The sequence below is a fragment of the Meles meles genome, chromosome 5, assembly GCF_922984935.1.
Source record: "Meles meles chromosome 5, mMelMel3.1 paternal haplotype, whole genome shotgun sequence".
In the NCBI taxonomy this organism is placed as follows: Eukaryota; Metazoa; Chordata; class Mammalia; order Carnivora; family Mustelidae; genus Meles; species Meles meles.
In genome coordinates this window covers 105815582-105837616 of record NC_060070.1, presented here as the reverse complement: position 1 = coordinate 105837616, position 22035 = coordinate 105815582, and the positions used below count along the sequence as shown (strand labels likewise).

General features: G+C 40.0%; 1 pseudogene; it reads left to right on the top strand.

Annotated features, from left to right (window-relative positions):
- LOC123942185 overlaps window positions 1–21098 on the top strand; it is a 42583-nt pseudogene extending 21485 nt beyond the window's left edge.
- Window positions 21099–22035: the final 937 nt, after the last annotated feature.

The following is a 22035-nucleotide window of genomic DNA, read 5'->3' as shown; positions in this document are numbered from 1 at the left end:
TGAATAAGACAGCAATGTTTCTGTTTCAGGCCATGTTCTCTAAATTGTTTTCAAACAATCCCAAAACACTCCTAGCAGGTTAGAGAACAGAATTCTCAGTAAATATTGTCATAAGTGTTTCTAGTTTTAAGAAATGATTTCTTTTGTGTTTTTTTTTTCTTCCCCTAATGCGAATGAAGAGTACAAATAAACTGGAGCTTAGCTACACTGTGGAGAATATTTTGTATAGAATTTGGTTTGCTCAGCTTTGTTTCACATAACTGCTTAGAGTATTAACAAATCCTAGAAGCTCAAAATAAGAAAAAAAACACATACACCTTACCTTTAATGACACTGTGGTAGGCAGTCTCCAGGGTGATCCAGATTCCTGCCTCCTACTGTTCACACTCTTGTATCGTTCCCTCCACACTCATGATTGATCTGTGGGACCAACTGAATACAGAAGTTATAATATGTGACTTACAAAACTAGGTCATAAAAGATATTTTGGTTCCTCTATCCTCCTTTCCCTTCTCTCCCATTCCCTCTCACTCTGGGGGAAATAACTTCCATGACATGAGCCAAACCCACCTGCCTTTCAAGCAACCCTATGGAAAGGTCCACATCATGAGAAACTGAGGTCTCCCACCAAGAGCCAGCGAGGAACTGAGGCTTCTGGCCAGTACTGTATGAATGAGCCATCATGGAAGTAACCTTCTAGCCTGTCAACTTCCAGATGATGGTAGCCCTTCTCAACCACATGAGAGACTCTGAATCGAAGTCAACCAGATTAGCTGCTCCCAAATCCTGACTCTCAAAATCTGTGGAAAAAAAATAAATGTTTGTTGTTTTCAGTTGCTAAGCATTGGGGGTAATTTGTTACCTGGTAATGGGTACGTGACAAAGACACTACCTTAAAGTCCACACACATCTCGAATCCCATTGCCCAAAAATATAGCTCCCCGACCACAATTTGATACGTGTTGGTGTAGAAAACACAGTCTTTCTTCTAGCTAGCCATGCATCCTGTTAAAAATTAGGAAAAAAGGCAGAGGTGCACAGATATTAGGAGATAAATAGCAGCCTGTAGGAAACTCTGACACTGGCAGCCTCCAATAAACCACACTTCCCAGAAGTCACACCCATGTAAAGTTTCCTCCTGTATGGCCCTACCCACCTGACTCACATTGGCCAATGGCATATTAGCAAGCATGATGCAAGCAGAGGCTCACACACTGAGTCTCATCCTCTTGGCTCACTACCTTTTAAGAACCTAGCTGCCATTCTGTAAGGAAGTCCCAGTGATCCTGCTGGAGAGAGAGACCACAAGAAGAACCAAAGTGTCCCAGCCAAGCTTCTCGCTGACTGCAGCTGCGTGAGTGATCCCAGCCAACACTATGTGCAGCAAAAGAAGCAACACAGAACTGTAAGAGAGAACCAATGTTGTTTCAAGCCATCAAATTTGGAGGTGTTTTGCTACCTAGAACAGATAACTGAAACACAGTCTTAGCACATACAAAGTAATTTACCTGAAAACATACTGCAAACTATAAACTATTTTCTAAATAAAGGAATTTTTAATTCTGCCACACAATAGCAAATCTTCTATCCTTGATTTCAACCAGATAAGGCAATTGACTTATACAACTGAATCACACAATTAAGATTTCTTACCATAGAAAGGGTATATCTTACAGATCACAGTAATTAGTTATTCTTTTTTTTTTTAAGAGTTTATTTATTTGACAGAGAGACAGCAAGAGAAGAAACACAAGCAGGGGGAGTGGGAGATGGAGAAGCAGGCCTCCTGCTGAGCAGGGAGCCTGATGTGGAGCTTGATCCCAGGACCCTGAGATCATGAACTGAGCCAAAGGCAAACACTTAATGACTGAGTCACCCAGGTGACCCAGTAATTAACTATTCTTATACTGTATCTAATGTTTGGTTTTTCCCTAAAATAACATTTCTTCTTTTTTTCTTACAGATCTTATTTATTTATTTGAGAGAGAGAGAGAGAAAGAATGCATGCATAAGCCAGGGGGTGGAAAAGAGAGGGAAAGGGAGAGGCAGACTCCCCCATGTTGAGAAGGGAGCCCAACATGGGGCTTGATCCCAGGACCCTGGGATCATGACCAGAGCCACAGGCAGATGCTTAAATGGCTGAGCAACCCAGGTGCCCCAAACATCATCTCTTAAACTGTGACATGAGGTCCATGGACTGACATCAGGGACCACATGAAACAGGTGCCAAATTTTTTGTCTTTAATTTTTTTCTAGATACATTGGTGACAAATGTCAAATAAGACTTTGTGATGGATATTCTATTTATAGCAAACTAAGTTATTAAAGCAGTGTTGACTCCAGATAATATAGCATAGCAGTGTACTATCTGTACTGTACATGGTCACTTAATTTATATCTGTTATTATTTTCTTGCTAAGATACATAGAATAATTTTCCTTTAGAAAGAATAAAAGAGATCTTAAACTACCACTATTTTTGTAGACATAGGATTTTCAGAAATTGTTTTATAGAACTTAGATGTAAAATACGAAAGATAATGAAGTATGATAAATTTTTTATATTTTTGATTTTACTTCTATATTTGAACATAAATTAAAAACAAAAATCTCAGTGCTTTATTAAAAGGTCTTTTCCAATGAAAACGTGAAGCCAACAAAATTCAGAGAATATCTTATGTCCATCATGATACATTAGATCATGTAAATATTCATGAAAAGACTGGATTTTAAAAGGCTGGAATTTTACTAACTCTTGGATTTGCCCCAACACAAAAGTCTTGTCTTGAAGAATTTGAAAAGGCGCTATACCTGACAGAAAAGATCTCATTGAAACCATGTGTTCTGTTTTGTGACTTGGAGCAGAAAAGTGATAATGAAGCAGTGTCCTTGTAAAATAATGTCCCTGACTCTATGAAGCTGGTCATGAATTACAGGTAGCTCTGCCATTTCCCTACACCTGAATGAAACCATCCGGAGCTCTCAGTGTAGCTAAAAATATCAGGTTCTTACATTAATATACACTGATTTTTGCGAGGTTTGGGGGAGATGTTGTAAAGACCATCTTTAAAATAGGAAAATGTTTTGGGGTGCCTTTGTGGCTCAGTCAATTAAGTGTCTCACTCTTGATCTCAGTTCAGGTCTTGATCTCAGGGTTGTGAGTTTAAGCCCTTAAAAAAATAAGAAAATGTTTCTTTATCAAGAAAATATCTGTCTTGAGAAAAATCATGAGAATCTTTCAGAGATGCAAAGCCACGAATCTTAGTGTCCTTCCTTAAAGAAAGGAGCTCCACATATCACCAGGATTCATTGCTTCCAATAGCATTATTCCCTGGTATCAAAGATTGCCACCACCCATGAAAAAATTCACAGGAGTCTCTCTGAAAATCATTAATATGCACAGTTGAGGCCTTTACTATGTAGAAGTTCACCAACATTCGAGAGGATATAGTGGAAAGAAGCCAACCGAAGTTGATTTCAGTTTCATATTGGTCACTTACTAATAGATGGTCTTGAGCAACTTCTCTAACCCTTCTGAGACTCGACTTTTCCCATCTGTAAACTGATAATAATATCTATCCAGGGGTGCCTGCGTGGCTCAGTCAGTTAAACTTCTGCCTTCGGCTAGGGTCATGATCCCGGGGTCCTGGGATCAAGCCCCACATCAGGCTCTTTCCTCAGTGGGGAGTCTGTTTCTCTGCCTGCCACTCCCCCCGCTTGTGCTCTCTCTCTCTCTCTCTCTCTCTCTCTGTCAAATAAATAAATAAATAAATAACTTAAAGAAAACACCTATCTAAAAGTGCATGCTAAAGATTAAATATACATAAATGTTAAATGATAACATTTAAATACAGGAACTATAGAAAATGTGTTTGGTACTCAGTAAGTTTTGGGTTGCTTTAAACTGAATAAAGATCTCAAAACTTGTCTTGTACTGTCTTCTAAGGCCCCAACTCTCAATTTCCCTAGTGGGCTAAGAGCTTTTGTCCCTTAAACCTCATCACCATTACTTGCAGTGCTCCAGGATTGGCACAACCAAGTTTCTCCTAGATCGACCACCCAAGAGGGACCCCTTTCTCAAGGTCAGCCTGTAGCTGCCCTGACAGAGCCACCAGGGGAAGCCTCTCTCCCCACCCAGATCTGGGCACTATGTCCACTCACACACCTCAGCTCTTAGCTGCTCTCTCAAGGTTTAGAGGAAAGCCCATCCACTTAATAACGCAGAGTTTTTCTCTGAGCTATGTACAGCTGTCTTCTCTGATGAGCAGCACTGCTCCAACTCAACATCTGTCATTTTAATTTTTAGTAAGTTAGCATCTGACGTCCACTAATCGAACCACCCTCTACACATATGGATATTGGGTTAAGATAGCAGATGACAAGTACAATACTCAATTGAACTCTAATTTACTTTGATGTTTTAAGATAATTCATCACTCCATCAGAAGATTTTACAACTCACCATTTGACCATCGAGTAATTCTATAATTTTTAACTAACATTCATTGAGTGTTTACATTTCAAACATTTTTAAATAGGTAATTTGAACTTCACAGATATTCTATGTGGTAGATAAGCCAGATATTATTAGTTCCCTTTTTTTTTTTTTTTTAAGCTGAGGGACAGAAAATTTGAGTCAACTGGCTAAAAACTACTTGGGGCTGTCAAATAAACTAGATCCTAGGTCTTGTGGTTTAAAATCCATGTCTTTTCTGCTACACTATGCTGTCTCCTAGTGTTGCTGAGTATTTATTATCTTTTATCTAACTGGTAATAGAAATAATCAAAACAAAATGAAGCCTCTGAAATTAGCCACAGGATATATGTATCAAATCAAGTGATTAAAGAAAGCAAAGCTGTACCAAGAAATGCCTTCTTTAATTTGTATATAAAATGTTATATTTTTTATAAAAGCAGAAACATAAAACAGAATTATTTTTCAGGTTACAAAAATTACATGTGGTAATTAGAGAAAATATTGAAAATGTAAATAAGAAAATTAAAAATCACCTGAGTGCAATTTTGTGTGTACTAAGTATGTCTTGAGCATTTCGAGTATGGGAACAATACTTAGGCTTATGTGATTTCTAGAACTGGGGTATACTTCGAACATTCAGTTGATGAGCTCTATGTAGGATGTGAGCAAAATAGAGATGTCAAGAATATCTCAGGAGTCTGGTGCAATGGGAAAGAGAAGGTGAGCAGTAGGTTTTGCAAGAAAAATTGGATGTTTTATGGTTGTATCTGTTGGTCATCTATATGGACTCTCCAGTGGGCAACTGATTGTATGAGCTTAGAACACATGGGCAAGTTGGGGCACAGGACAGAAATGTAGATGTATTATTACACCCTACTGTCTCAGTGCAAGAATGCATCTTGAAGTTTTGTCTCAAACCATGCCTATATGATTTAAATAGCTGAAAAATCAGCAGTTACTTCAGTCATTTAAGAAGATCAGTTGGATTAGCTCATTTAAATTAGTTGACTATGTGCCTGAAAGTATTAATCTAATAGCGCTACACTTGACCAAGCTGGGTAGAACTTATACAAAGGAAGCCATTTGCCTTCTTTATTTTTTTTTAAAGATTTTATTTATTTATTTGATAGAGATTGCAACTAGTCAGAGAGGCAGGCAGGGAGAGAGAGGAGGAAGCAGGCTCCCCACCGAGCAGAGAGCCCGATGTGGGGCTTGATCCCAGGACCCTGGGATCATGACCTGAGCTGAAGGCAGAGGCTTTAACCCACTGAGCCACCCAGGCGCCCCAGCCATTTGCCTTCTTAATAAAAATTTGCTAAATGATTATTATAAGAAATTTTCCCAGGCATCACTCAATCCCACTTGCTTTGTTAGTTAAAATTTTTTAATTTTTGTTTTGTTGTTTGGGAATTGAGTACATCCTCATTTCTTTGTATTTATGAGGCTGAGATAGTTTTTCAGACACATAAAACAATTTTGTTCTATTTTTATTTTCAAATTATTCATTTTAAGTAGTAGCAATTGCAAAATCTTCAGCTGCATGGTTTGATATTAATTCAAAATAATTTCTGAATAAAAAGTACTTTTATCCTCTCAAGCCTGAACCAATAATGGCTGAATCAATCAGCTATGTTGGGGGAGAGGATCATCTCATGTCTCTAACACTGATTCCTAGATCACCAAGCAACCTTCTGATTATAAGTTAGCTTCCTATCTTGTGCCAGTAAGAATATGCTAGTCTGCATAAGTTATAATTTTCATAGAAATGACTGCATTGGTCTTCTGAAATACAATACAATACATACATACATACATAATGAAACTTTTCACATGAGAAGCCAAGAAGCAAAAGAGATGTAATAAGATTTGGAAGAAACATAACAAAAGGAAAAACTTAAGAGAAAACAGACTCACACGGACAGCCGGCAACCTCACCGATTAGAAATAACAGCAGGGGGGCGCCTGGGTGGCTCAGTGAGTTAAAGCCTCTGACTTCGGCTCAGGTCATGATCCCAGGGCCTTGGGATCGAGCCCCGCGTGGGGCTTCCTGCTCAGTGGGCAGCCTGCTTCCTCCTCTCTCTCTGCCTACCTCTCTGCCTACCTGTGATCTCTCTCTGTCAAATAAATAAATAAAATCTTAAAAAAAAAAAAAAAAGAAAGAACAGCAGGGATTCAACAGCTGATAGTGGTGGAGAAACAAACTGAGAGTTTTGGAGGGGAAGGGGTGGAGGGTTGGGTGAGCCTGGTGGTCGTATTAAAGGAGGGCACGTATTGCATGGAGCACTGGGTGTGGTGCATAAACAATGAATTTTGGAACACTGAAAAAAAAATAAAAAAAAATAAAAAGAAAGAAAGAAGGAAGTGAAGCACAGCAGAGGAAAAAGAGAAAATTAAATAACTTTAAAGCCTAAAGGGATGCCTGCTCCCACGGACACCTGGCCTACTAAACTTAGGTGAATGTCTTTGAAGAAATGATGCATTGTTGATGTGGGTTAATAATTATCTCCCTGAACCACATTGGTCCTTGACAGTGTCAGGGTAGTATGAAAAGGACAAACCAAATGGTGTAGTAGACTATCCAAGAAGCACAGGGAGAGATTGCTATACACAGCACAGTCTATGACAAGCTAGGCTATTGATGATACAATACTACTGAGTCCACAACAATGTCTTTCTAGTGGTCACTTTACCATAGGCACGAGGCTAAGTGTTTCCCATACATTTTCTCATTTACGTCTCAAACAATCTTGGAGATAAATTCCACCACCCCGTTACCACTATGGCAGCAGAGTCCCTGAGAGATGAATGGTCTGAATGGTATACACAAAAGCAACACTGCAGAGCTGCTTTAGGCAGCCCTCTACTGGGTACCAGTGGTAGAAAACTAATTTGAACAAGCTTAAGAGGAAAGAGAAAGTAGGCTTGATTGATGCAAGCCAAATGTGTGCACATGCGTGTAGCTGTTACAAGGACACCGACACCGGCACCAGGACTGGAAAGCTGCGGGACTTCTGCCACTCCTCCCTGCTTTTCTCCCTGGGTTGGCGCAGTTGCCTCATTCTTCAAAGGGGCTTCCTCCACAAGGAACAGGGCCGCTGGGTAGCTTCTAGCTCCTGTCTCCCCACTTCACCCCCTGAGAGAGATGCCCTCTTGCTAAACACGGACCACCTGACTAGCTGGAGGTGAGTTGCCCTGACTAGCTTAGCTCTCCCGGTTTCTCTAACCTCCGCATTCATCATGGCCAGCCGCGCAGGGGAGCAGCACACACACCGTTCCCCGGGGGATCCCAGCGCCAGGGACCTCCACAGGTCATGGGCATTACACTGTCCTCAGAAATGAAATGACTTTCCAGACAAAGAGAAGATACAACACATGAAAGGGAAAGAAATGGGACTTCGCCACAGAATTTCAGAAGTTTAGTTCCAGAACATTCATGACGGATTAATTACCAGTTTGTTTGCATTACGTCGTACCGGAACCCAGAAAATGAAATACTTTGGAATATTCTCATTTACCTACACCTGGGAAGCAATACCTCCATACATAAAATAATCCTCTTCCCCAAGTATTAAGAAAAGAACAGCAGAAGTGCTAACCTTTGGAGCTCCGGTCCCCTTTAAGGATCTCATGGAATCTGTAGGCCACTGGCCCTGAGCTTTAAAGCTTTAAATCCACCAACTCCGCAACGCAACGCAGCAAGCCGCATTTCCGCTGCGCCGTCTGATGCCTGTCAGAGTCTGCCAATAGGGGGCGCTTCAGGGAAACTGCAACGCGGGAGGAGGAAGAGGAATCTTCCGCTGGCTTCCGGTCACCCTGTGGTTCCTGGGAGCAGCACACACCATTGCGTTGTCACCCCAGGAGAGGCAGTTTAGGAAACTGTGGTTGAGTCTGGCGAAGAGATTCCAGCACTCTCAGAACCAGCCTCTCTCTGCCCCTTCCGAGAGCTGGCACCAGCTTCTGCTGTTCCCCCTAACAGGACAGAATCCCAGCACCACATGGACAGTGGCTCCTCCAGCCTCTGTCCTCTTTTACTCCAATTCTAGGAGTAGCAGCTGCTTCCTGAAATTAGCAGCTTCTCTTATAACTCAGAAATGTCTTTGTGCCTTTTCAATTACCTTGTTGATAATTTTACACTTAGCAGCTCTTTGTAATTCTCTCTAATAAAAGAGCTGGTGTGATTTCTGTCTCCTAAATAGATAGTTATGGCCATATTCCCAGAAATAAGCTCATATTAGGTCCATACTCCCCATTTTGCATAAAAATTTTAACATGTTCATCAATACACTAAAATTAATTTACAGCCACTTGTGGAATCCATGAAGCCAAAATTAAGAATCTCAGTCCAATGCAGGACATGTTCCATAGTGGTGCTTAGAAAATAATTTGAAAGTTGCCTGGGTTCAGGCTACTACTTACTAGGAAGTCCCAACAGTTTTTTTTTTTTTTTTTCCCTTTTTATTTATTTATTTTTTTTTCAGCGTAACAGTATTCATTCTTTTTGCACAACACCCAGTGCTCCATGCAAAACGTGCCCTCCCCATCACCCACCACCTGTTCCCCCAACCTCCCACCCCTGACCCTTCAAAACCCTCAGGTTGTTTTTCAGAGTCCATAGTCTCTTATGGTTCGCCTCCCCTCCCCAATGTCCATAGCCCGCACCCCCTCTCCCAATCCCACCTCCCCCCAGCAACCCCCAGTTTGTTTTGTGAGATTAAGAGTCATTTATGGTTTGTCTCCCTCCCAATCCCATCTTGTCCAACAGTTTTATAAGTAAATGCACGTACCTGTGTTGTGTGCTGTTTCCTGAAAGGTGGCCTTGGCATTTCAAGTGAGATATCACAGTAGAAGATTGTATATTCACCAGTGAAAGGTAGTTAATAAATCATGATCTTGAAGGAGAATTTCACAGTCTTCAGGACCTTCTTTTTGATGATATAGCCTATTCTCTGAATAGTTTTAGAAAACTGATTTTTTTTTCAAGTCTATTCTTGTAATGTTTTTCAACCTTTATGTTGGCAGGTTCCAATGAATCAAGTTCCCTTGGGTTTAAGTAGACTCAAGGTAAAGGCTGATATTAAGATCTAGAAAATTGCAGGGCTGGAGTCATGTGAGAAGTGTCATTTCTTTCCTCTAATAGAAAGAACTTCAAGATGAAATGCAGATTCTCCAGGAAGTGGGCAAGATGATCTCCTGAGGAACAGAAAGAACGTTTAGAGCTCCTATTTGTATCTACGCTTTATCTGACATTTTTTAATTTCTATTTTTGTGCATGTTTTATAATGCACATAATATCTGTTGGATAAAAACATGTGAACATTTTATAAATAAAAATAAATATCTATACTCTGAGTACATTCTCAAAGCTTTTTTAATAATAAAGGTCCACTTTCAAAATATTTTGGAAAACACTGCTTTAGTGGTAAAGAATTATGTTTTGGAGCAAGTTGCAGCAACATTTAGCTGCTGGCCAAGTCAGATCTATGATCTGTTTTTGACAGAAGGAGAAGGGGGAAAATCTGTGACAGGGACTGTGTAAGACCCACAAAGACTAAAATATGTACTGATTTCCCTTTACAGAAAATGTTTGCAAACCTCAACTTTGGAGCAAGTCCAGTTGAAACACCTCTAAAATTCTTTGAAAGGGTAAGAGAGGGCTCCTTTCTCAACTTACCAATGAAATTAGTACAAATGAGAAGGGATGGTGGAAGTAAGTTCATAGACTCATGCTTGTGGCCCAACTATAGAATTGTTAAATATATAATTATTAACAATTATTTGAATAGGGATGAAAAGTCAAAAGCAGAGGGAGTAACAGTGAAGGCACTGATTAACTTCTCTAAAGATGATGAAAGCATCATGGTATTGGGATGGTATTGGTATTTGGGATGGTATTACACCATCCCAAAAAGTCTGACAATGAAACAGTTCTCATTTTATGGAAAAAAAAAAAGCAAGTAAGAAAAGAGTTTTATATCAATGTATATGACTATAAAATTTCATAACAACTGATGTTCAAAGGTGATTCTGAACCATCAAAATTAGGATAGGTTATTTACAGTATCTCTTCATTAAGGATTCTGAAATACATTTTAGTAACATTTATAGCGAAAAATCATTGAAATAAATAATCCTGAACTTAACAGTTTAATTCACATCCAAAAAAACTGGCTACACAGAATGACTACTCAGTTGACCAATTCTTCATAATACAAAGATGAAAACAGAAGCTTTAAGCCAAAAATGCTGAGAGCCAATTCATTGAAGATGCCCCTTAGTACCTGTTAATGAAGAAGAGGAAATTAAAATATAAAGTAATTAGGCTACCTATGTTAGGGGTAATAAGGCTTTCCAGTAGGCCTAATTAACTGTAATATGTTCATTCTGTTCCATTTCAGGCTCCACCAAATATGCTATTCACAGTGCCTGAAATCTGGAAGCTGGGAATATATCTGTCCTTTGACCACTGGATTGAATAGAATTAACCTTTTCAAATTTAAATATAAATGTCTAATAAAAAGCATACACCAACCACAGTCTGTGACTGCCAGGAAGGAAAGTTTTTATTGCTCACTGAAGCACCATATTAGAACAGCTTGCACACATCATGTCTGGGGCAGACATTGCCTGTTGACTACCAGTGTCCATTCTACTTCTTGCTGTCAAACAGAATTTCAGTTTTGCTTGGGGTCACTGTGTATACAGCTAAAAGTATCTCCAAGTGAAGACTGGCCATGGAACCCAGAATCTGACCATGAGAAAATGCAAAGCTTGCAAGCAGAAGACTTTGGTCCTTCCACCTCCTTTTTTCAAGGCTGCAGGTAGAGAGGTATGGAGGAACAGCAACCATTTGCCACCATAGAAACAGGAGCCACCAGCTTATAGCCCCATGAAAGCAGAGCAAGCCTGGGACAGGCAGCATTAGTAAGGAGCTGAGCCCATTCAGGGCTGTCTCTCTCTGGCCTTGTTGTTATGTGCGAAAAGAAAACTCCTTAGTTTTTTTGTTTGTTTGTTTGTTTTATTTCTTTTCAGCGTAACAGTATTCATTGTTTTTGCACCACACCCAGTGCTCCATGCAATACGTGCCCTCTCTATTACCCACCACCTGGTTCCCCCAACCTCCCACTCCCCACCCCTTCAAAACCCTCAGGTTGTTTTTCAGAGTCCATAGTCTCTCATGGTTCATCTCCCCTTCCAATTTCCCTCAACTCCCTTCTCCTCTCCATCTCCCCATGTCCTCCATGTTATTCCTTATGCTCCACAAATAAGTGAAACCATATGATACTTGACTCTCTCTGCTTGACTTATTTCGCTCAGCATAATCTCTTCCAGTCCCGTCCATGTTGCTACAAAAGTTGGGTATTCATCCTTTCTGATGGAGGCATAATACTCCATTGGTTCTTTCCACAGTTTGGCGACCATGGCCATTGCTGCTATAAACATTGGGGTACAGATGGCTCTTCTTTTCACTGCATCTGTATCTTTGGGGTAAATACCCAGTAGTGCAATTGCAGGGTCATGGGGAAGCTCTATTTTTAATTTCTTGAGGAATCTCCACACTGTTCTCCAAAGCGGCTGCACCAACTTGCATTCTCAACTCCTTAGTTTTTTAAGCTATTGCTGACAAGTGTTCTGTTAATCTCAGCTAAGGCAGCCCTAACTTTTAGAACATGTTATTATGATTATCAAAGTATCGTGCTAAGTGCTATAAAAACACTGTCTAACTTGATTTTTTCAAGAGGTCTATGATGAGGAAACTATTATCATCCATTTTACAGGGATTTTAAGTAACTTACCCAAGATGACCCAGCTAGTAAATAGCAGAACTCAAACTCAAATCCAGATCTAATGGTCTATATTACTTCTTGCATGATGCCAAACCCAGTGCATTATATGTAGATGGTTGCCAGATAATGGTTTTGTTTGAAGATGTTTGCATAACCCACAGCCACAGAAGCTAGAGAGAAGGTCACTCTCCTGGTCAGAGAGCAGATTTTTTTTTTCCATTTTATTTATTTTTTCAGCGTAACAGTATTCATTGTTTTTGCACAACACCCAGTGAGAGCAGATTTATTTTATTGCTCCAAGATAAAAAGTCTTCCTGCTTTCCTTAGAGGAGATTTGTTTGTATTCCAAGGTAAAAAAAGAAAAAAAAAAAAGTCTTCCTTGGGGGCGAAGATTGGGCAAGTTTGCCAACAGCCCCTTCTAAGCTTATAGGATTTAAAAGATCTCAGGTTCCTCATCTGTGACCAATAGCCCTGTGTACACAGTATCCCTTGGGTCCTTGTCCATACTACCCTGGAATTTGGGGCTCAAGGGAAATTGATGTAAGCATTAAGCTGATGCATAAACTGTCTAAACACACTTGGGCTTCTTGTCTCTTCACCAAAAGAATCTTTGGAAATATGGCCATTTGAAGTAGGAACCACAGTGGTCTTTGTGGCTCAGGGCCCACTTGACCACTTGCCAGTAGACAGGAGATATTTTAAATTAGGTAATACCTCCTTTTAGTCCTAAAGAATGATGTTGAAAGAATTAAGAACTTCACATTCAAGTGCCTCGTACTATTTTCTTTAAGATGTAATTATGCCAAAGAAGTAGTTCTCAATCATATTGGAATTTGTCACACTTTGAATTTTAGAATTTTGGCAGCACACGTGAAGGGATTAAATATCAAAAATATCAAAATCATCTGAAAATAACATAGAAATCACTACTGTAATATAACATTTCATGGTTTCCATAAAATCTTCCCTAGGTATGGCTTCATTCGTTAACTTGTAGTCTTACTGTAAGGTTTTCTGTATGGCTGTTTGAATACAGCTGTCTTGTCCCCTGACCTCTAATATCCTCAAGGTGCAAAAGATCTCATATGTTCCAATAAACATAACCTCTTTCTTCAGTGCCAATCTTATATAGACCACACTGTATCAAGCAACCCATTTGCTCTCTTACATCTCACGGAGTTCTGAAGGACAGTATTCAGTTGTAGCAAAGACAAAAATGTTATACTCTGATAAAATGTTGTGTCATGTAATTTGGTGAAGGAATATGGTATATGCCTGCCTAGCACTCCAGATGAGAACCTCTGTCCTCGGGGCCCTGGACAGCGAAACAATGTTTACTAAACACCCATTGTGCACAGAACATGATGTTCTAGGCACAATGGAGCAAGATGACAGATATTTTTAAAAGATCCCTGCTATCAGATATAACGTACTTTGGAAAATGGGACATATGTGAAATACTAAAGAACACATGGGTGGCTCAGTGGGTTAAGGCCTCTGCTTTCGGCTCAGGTCATGATCCCAGTGTCCTGGGATCGAGCCCCACGTCGGGCTCTCTGCTCCGTGGAGAGCCTGCTTCCTCCTCTCTCTCTGCCTGCCTCTCTGCCTAGTTGTGATTTCTCTCTGTCGAATAAATAAAATATTTAAAAAAAAAAAAAAATTTATACATAATACCATTATAAAAGCCAATCAGTGCAGTGGCTATAAAGCTCAGTCCACAATCCAGGTGCACAGAAGACATTAAATAAACTAAATCTAAGCCCAAATACCCAGCCTACTGAGTTCCCCTTCCTTTCAGAACACACAAAAGTTATATGTGTAAAAGGACCATGGGTAGGTGGGAACTCCTTCTCACCCCCTGCTCCCACCTGGTTCTGGTTCATCCATCTTCACCAATCACTGGTGAGATCTGGCTGAGAATATCCCTTCATTGGAACATGAGAATCTTAGCCAAGGCTAGAAGGCTCTATGCTCAGATGAAGGCTCTCTGTGTGAACCGTACAGCCTTCAAGAAAACTCTCTACTCACTCAGAGAGTTTGTTTCCATGGAAGAGTGCCAGGGACCACACTGGCTGTGACCCACCAAACTCTCTCCCCTTCCTCATCACAGGGAAGACCCTCTCTCTTTTGACTTCCCTCTTTCCTTCTCTCCTCTATACTTATCTTTTTTCTTGGACACTTAGAATTACCTCAAATACAACACTTATTCACTTATTATACACTACAACCAAACTAACAATTAAGTGGTATTTGTCGTGTACCAGAAACTGTTCTAGTGCTTTATTATATTTATTGTATTTATTCATTTAATCTTTACATAAACTTCTATAGTTCTGTAGTTATCACCATCTTACAGTTGAGAAAACTAAGGTATGTAGAGGTGACTTTGTCCAAGGTCATATAACTGGTAAAGCTGGCTGATTGCTTTAGTACAGTTAAGAAGAGCCATTGACCTCAAGAAGCTTCTGTTTTTCAATATAAACCTGTTTACACAGTGTTGTGGAAGCTTTCTCATAGAATATGAACCACAGACAAAGAAAGGACATGAATATGTTCTAGTCCCCCCTCACCTTTTTTAAACCACAAATTAGGGTCAGCCATATTTTAAACACCATATGAAAAACTTAACAGAGTTGTTTTCTTATGATAGTTTTTTAAACTTGGAGTAGGGTCAGATTTGAATACTATTTGGGCTTTAAAGGTTTTATTCAATTACGCAAAAACAAGGAACATTCGACTCTTGGAATTTATTACTCAATTTTATCTGGATGTTGGACAGCTGGATACTATCCTGTGGCAATGAGTCCTAGCAATATCAATTTGTGGTTTTATAGAAAGCAGGGTCAAGAATGTTTAGATCACAAATCCTCACCCTGACCTCAAGGTTTTCCAGATTCACCATCCACAGGAAATTTCAAATAACCCTCAGGTGAAAAACAATCTCCTGGACTCCCAGAAAGTACTCTTTTGAGGGCTCCTGTCCTTCTGGGATAGAGGAAAGCTGAAAATAATGATCTCTCTCTCTCTCTCTGTCTTTCTAAGGAGTTTTAAAAGTTAAAGCTAAATCAGGATACTCTTAGTAGTGTATTCCCAGAAAGTGAGATTTCTGAGACATCTGGCATTTGTTCCCATCTAAATGAACACTGTGAAAAACCAAGACTTATTTTTCTCCTGACAATTCATCTGCCATGATCAAAAGTGAAAATGATATAAATTTCTTGTGTCATATTTTTCTTATTCCCAATAGTAACTATTATGAAGCAGCCTTCATTTTTAAAGGGGAAGTACAAAGTCTGATGGGTATTTCAAGAAGAAAGAACAACAATTGATTCACTCTATCAAAGCTTGTCATGTAACAGCTGAGCCCTGGCACTACCAACAACAAACAACAAATGTGCCAAAGACAGCAAGATGCATTAGGGAGATAAAGCACGGCTTCCTTCGTGCCAGAGCACCACTTGAACAGATGAAGAGAGGGCATGAATGCTGCTTGAAGAAGGTGGGTTCTGAGAAGGGGCTGGTGACAATACAACACTGGGCAGTAATTGAGAATGTCGGTCTCGTTGCAGACCTCTGCACCGGGGCAGCTGCGAAGTGTCTTTTGACACTGCCACTTGGAGCCAAGTCATCTTTCTCATTAGGCTGTTTAAATGCCACCTGGCCATGCTGAGAAATCTTCTGCAACACAAAGAAGAATGTCAGTGTTCCCCAAAGAAAGGTAGAGCAGGGGCACCTGGGTGGCTCAGTGGGTTAAGCCACTGCCTTCGGCTCAGGTCATGATCTCGGGGTCCTGGGATCGAGTCCCGCATCGGGCTCTCTGCTCGGCGGGGAGCCTGCTTCCCTCTCTCTCTCTCTGCCTGCCTCTCTATCTACTTGTGATCTCTGTCAAATAAATAAATAAAATCTTTAAAAAAAAAAAGAAAGGTAGAGCAAAAAGCTAAACAAAGACAATGTTAACACAATGCAAAATTCTAACCTGCCACGGGTACATTATCTATCCTTTGGAGTTGCCACAGACCATGGTAGCTTAATCTGAAAACCTAACTGCAAATTATAGAATGATTTGGCAGTTTCTCCCTTCTATTGTTGCTGCAAGAATTATTCATGTGTTGAAGCTATGCCCATGACTGAACTCTGAATGTCATCTTTTAAACTCAAATCAAGAATTTGGTGGCTGGCCTCTCAGTTCCCAGATGTAGGGCAGTCAGAATATGTTTCAATGCATCTTCAATCTATTACCATAAAACATCCAGAAAGCTTCCCAGAAAAGATACTCAGAGAAGATTTTTGTGAACTACTGGAAGGTTACTTATCACAAAGTCTCTGACTTGATCTCTGTCTACCTCTTTGGTACCTCCCCTCGCTATTCTAGATAAGGGAGCAGAGAAGAGACCAAAAAATTAAGAGTTCAGATAAGTTTGAGGTGATTGCTGTTAATGCATCCTCTGACAGTGAAAAGCAAAGAAATGCTAATCACTTAACAATTAGCCATGTTGTTCCCTTAATTAGAAGTGTACTGCATTAAGGAGAAACTTGACCGAATAATTTGCTACTTGATTGAGATGATTATCAACCCTAGAAAGACCACTGGGGCACAACTTAGGGAGATCTGTAAATACATGCCGGACCTATGTTGCTAATATCACTGTGGACAACAGCTCTCAAGTGTGGTCTGCAGACCCACTAGGAGTCCTCAAGATCTTCTCAGAGCAAATATTAGGTCAAAACTATTTTCATAATAATAAGCAGCAGCTTTTGCCTTTTCTACTGGGTTGACATTGCACTTATAGTACAAAAGCAATGTGAGTTAAGAGTAAACGTGCTGCCTTGAGTCAGTCATTGCATTCTTCTGTACTAAGAGTGGGATGAAAGGGTTGTTTCACTTAAGAGTGCCCTTGATGAATCAGTGAAAAGTGTTAATTTTTAAAATTAATTCTCAGTTCATAAATTCACTTCTTCTTACATTTTCATGTGACAAAATATACATGAAACCCTTCCGCTCTATACCAAAGTGGAGTGGTTGCCTCAAGGAAAAACACTTACGTGATTGTTTGAGTTGTGAGGTGAACGAGCTGGCCAGGCATTTCAGTCAATAGAGAATGATAAACCATTCACTCATTCAATTAACACCTCCTGAGTTCGATGTTCTTCTTAGTGAGAATTAAGCATAATCTCCATCAACTCCCTTTCAAAGTTGAATTATACATTAACAAGTTTCCAATCCTTTCTAAATAACATTGATATAAAATTCATATGCTGTACAATTCATAAATCTTAAATATACAATTCAATGGTTTTTAGTATATTCACAGAATTGTGCATCTATCACCATAACCAGTTTTAGAACATTTTTATCACCTTAAGAAGAAAACATGACAATCCTTAGCAGTCTTTCCCCATTTCTTCCCAACCACCCCAGTTCTAAGCAATCACTAATCTAGCTTTCATCTTTATAGATTTGACTATTCTGGGCATTTCATAAATCATACATTATGTGGTCTTTTGTGACTGGCTTCTTAGCATGTTTTTGAGGTCCACCTATGTTGTACTATATAATCTTCATTTCTTTTCATTACCAAATAATACTCCATTGCGTGGATACACCACATTGTATTTTCCCTTTCATCAGTTGATGGAGATTCAAGTCGTTTCCACATTTTGGCTCTTATGCTAACAATATGCTGCTATGAAATTTTATATACAATTTTTTGTTGGGGTTACATTTTTGTTTCTCTTGGGTGGATATAGAAGTACAATTGCTGGGCCATATGATAACTCTTTCTTTAACCTTTTGAGGAACTGCCAGACTGTTTTCCAAAGCAGCCAGGAAGTTATTCTTAAAAACGCAGCACTAATGCATTCACTCATTTAGGAAATATTTGCTGGAAACTAACTACGTCCAGTTCCATGTTCTATATATTACAGATATAATGGCAACCAAAACAGAGTCTCTGCCATAATGGATATTATAACCTGGAAGAGAAGATAGACAAATCATAAGCTTTGAGCTAAATATAATGATAAGGAAAGTATAGGATATAAATGGCCAGATAATAGAGGGACCTAACCTATGTAGATGCCTGGTAAGATCTCCCTGAGGAAGAAATGTTTTTTCTGAGACTCAAGTGAAGGGATAATCAGAACTAACTTGGCAAAGAAGGAGGAAAGTTTTTGGTACAAAGGAACAAAGTTATGTAAAACCCTAGAGGTAAGGAGGGAGTATATTTTGTTTGAGAAACCAAGAGAAATTCACTGTGACTGCAAAGTGTATAGTGTGCAAGCTAAAAGAGGGTAAAGATTGAGTCTGGGGGAATAGACAGAGACAACTAAAGGGTTTTTAATAGAGCAGTAATAGATTAGATTTGTGTTCCTAAAGAACACTCCTGCTTCTATCTGGAGACTGGATTGGAGGAAAGCAAACTAGAAGCTTCAAACCAGCCCAGAGCATATAGAGAAGGAGTGTCCAGAAGCTATGGTGTCCCAGACTACAATGATGGCAGTGGACCTGAAGGAAATGGAATGGAAGCAAGAAACATTAGAGAGTAGAATCAGTAGGACTTGATGATTGATTGCAAATGGAGAGCAAGAAACAGGAAGGAGTCAAATAGATTTTCTATTCAGGTACTGGGTGAAAGGTAATGCCGTTTACAAAGACAGTGGTAACACAGGGAATATGACAAATCATGATCCACAGCTCAATGCACAAAGAAGGAACATTTCCCATGCACTCACGTCATGCAAGGCACTGAGGCTAGAGCTTGAATATAAAACTAAGTAAAATACATATGCTCAAGATGGATAACAATCCCTCCAAATACATCTGCATTCTTATTCCTGAAACCTGCAATAGGTTACCTCACATTGTGTGAAGGAAAGAGTTAACATAGCAATTCTAAATGTCTATCCTTGAAAAGACCTCCTTGCAAAATTAGCCCTTGGCCAACCTCTGGGAATTTAGATTTTGGAGTGTTCCCACCATTAACTGGTAGGAACGGCTCACTGTGCCTAAAATGTTTGTGCAAGCAATATGTTTTGTGCTGAACATCTGCATTCCTTCTAGGAATCCAGAATTCTGGCACACAGCAGACAAAGTATGCCTACATAACCAGCTCCAATAAAGACCCTGGGCACTAAGTCCCTAATGAACTTCTCTGGTTAGCAACATTTTACATGTGCTGTCAGAACTCATTGTCGAGGGAAGGAAACACATGCTATGTGATTCCATTGAGAGAGGACCCTTGAAAGCTTGCACCTGTTTTCCCCCAGAATTTGCCCCATGTGCCTTCTCCCTTGGTTTACTTGGCTTTGTTTCGTTGTTGTTGTGACTGGTGTTTGTGCTCTGATAAATTGTAGCTGTGAATATCATTATATGTTGAGTTCTTTGCATCCTCTTAGCAAAGCACCACACTGGAGGGTGGTGGTCCTGGGGAGCCCAAACACACATAGCAAAAGTGATTTTGCAGATGTGATTAAAAGCTTTGAGGTGAGGATTATCTAAGTGGGCCCAGTGTAATGAAGCAAAGGTCAGAGTGAAGATGCAGGAATGGCCCTGAGTCAAGGGAGGCAGGCAGCCTCCAGAAGCTACGTAAGAACGTGGACTCTTCCATAAAACCTCCAGGAGGTACCAACACCTTGGTTTCAGCCTAGTGAAATTCATTTCAGACACTGACCTCCAGCACTGTAAGATAGTAAATTTGTGCTGTTTGGAGCCAATACATGTGTGGTAATTTGTTATGGCAATACTAGGAAACGAATATAGATGACTTCAGGGACCATGAAATTTTGTGAATGAGACAAATACATATACACACAATACTTCCCAAACATTTTAATCACAGTCTTTAACTACAGTGTACTAATCCAGTTTACCACAACTATTCCCTTTTCCAAGTGTAATGACAGCATTTATGAATTATCAGAAAGTAAAGACTTTCCAAGCTACCCAGAGAGGGGTCCTTGTTGTGTTGTTCTGGGTTTCCATCCTAACTTAGAGGGAAACTTCCACATCAAGAGTCCATGATGTCCTGCACATGAAAGAGGAGTCCTTAAATTCCTTGCAGCAGGAATCCACTGAGGTGGCACCAAATTTGACTTCCATCTACAAAAGGAAAAGCAATGGCATCCACATCATAAATCTGAAGAGAGCCTGGGAGAAGTTTCTGCTGGCAGCTCAGGCCATTGAAAGCCCCGTTGATCTGAGTGTCACAGGCTCTAGGAATACCAACCAGTTGGCTGTGATGAAGTTTGGGCTGTCATTGAAGCCACTCCTATTGCTGGCGACTTCACAACTGGGACATTCACTAATGAGATCCTGGAAGCCTTCTAGAAGCTGAGACTTCTGGTGATTACCAATCCCAGGGTTGATCACCAGCCTCTCACAGAGGCAACTTGCTCTATGCAACACAGACTCTTCTCTGTGCTATGTGGATGTTGCCATCCCATACAACAACAAGGAGTTAACTCAGTTGGTCTGATGTGGCAGATGCTGGCCCAGAAATTTCTGCACATGCATGGCACGTTCTCCTGTGAACACCCACAAAGGTCAAGCTTGATCTCTCCTTCTACAGAAATCCTGAAGTGATTGAAAAGGAAGAGTATGCTGCTGTTGAAAAGGAGGTGACCAAGGAGGAATTTCAGGGTGAAAGGATTACTGCAGGTCCCAGATTTATTGCCAGACAACCCAAGGTTGCAGACTGGTATGAAGGACAGGTGCCCTTTGTGACTATTCAGTGATTCCCACTGAAGACTGGAGCACTCGGCTTGCCACTGAAGACTGGTCTGCAGCTCCCAATGCTCAGGCCACTCGAATGAGAAGAAACAACCACCGAGTGGCTCTAAGCTCTTCTTCCACAGACTCTTAAATGGAAACTGGAAATAAGATTGACAGAAAGTAATGTTTCTAAAAAGAGAGAGAAAGAAAGAGAAAAAAGAAGGAGAGAAGGAACGAAGGAAAAGAGGAAGGAATTCAAGGGACAGCTTGTTATATATTAAGAAAAGTAAAATAAAACTCTCCTACCGGACATTTTTCAACTCTTGTCACATATAACAACACTATGCAATACATAAAGTTAAATGACAAGCTGGTTTACCAAATCATGAACCAGAATACATTTTATACAGGTTTTAATGCTTGCTTTAAACCTTTTTTGAGGGGTTCTTGGGTGGCTCAGTGGGTTAAAGCCTCTGCCTTTGGCTCAGGTCATGATCTCAGGGTCCTGGATCGAGCCCCACATCAGGTTCTCTGCTCAGCAGGGAGCCTGCTTCCCCCTCTCTCTCTGCCTGCTTCTCCGCCTACTTGTGATCTCTCTCTGTGTCAAATAAATAAATAAAATCTTAAAAAAAAAAAAAAAACCTTTTTTGAGGGGGTGGGGAAAAATACTAGCTGGAAGTTGATCAGGTTAGAAAACTCTGGTAGGCTTTCTTGATAAAAACTAGAAGGTAACATGATGTTAATTATTGTGAGACAGAGTTAATTGATGGACTGGTCAATAATACATATAAAATAAGGTTTCTACTACCAAGAAAACAGGTGTCTGTTTGATGGAAAGGCAAAGTTAGACAATACAACCGCCTTTAATTTCACAGTCTGTGATTCTTCATAAAACTTTTAAAGATCAATTATGTCCTATCAATGCTAGATCCAAGCCAAACTAAGTGATTTATGTACAAATACCCTCACACATGGAGTAATTGTTGATTGAGTAACTTATCTTTATTAAACATGAACTCAAGAGATTATATTAGGAAGCAATTTACTCTTATGACTTTCTACACA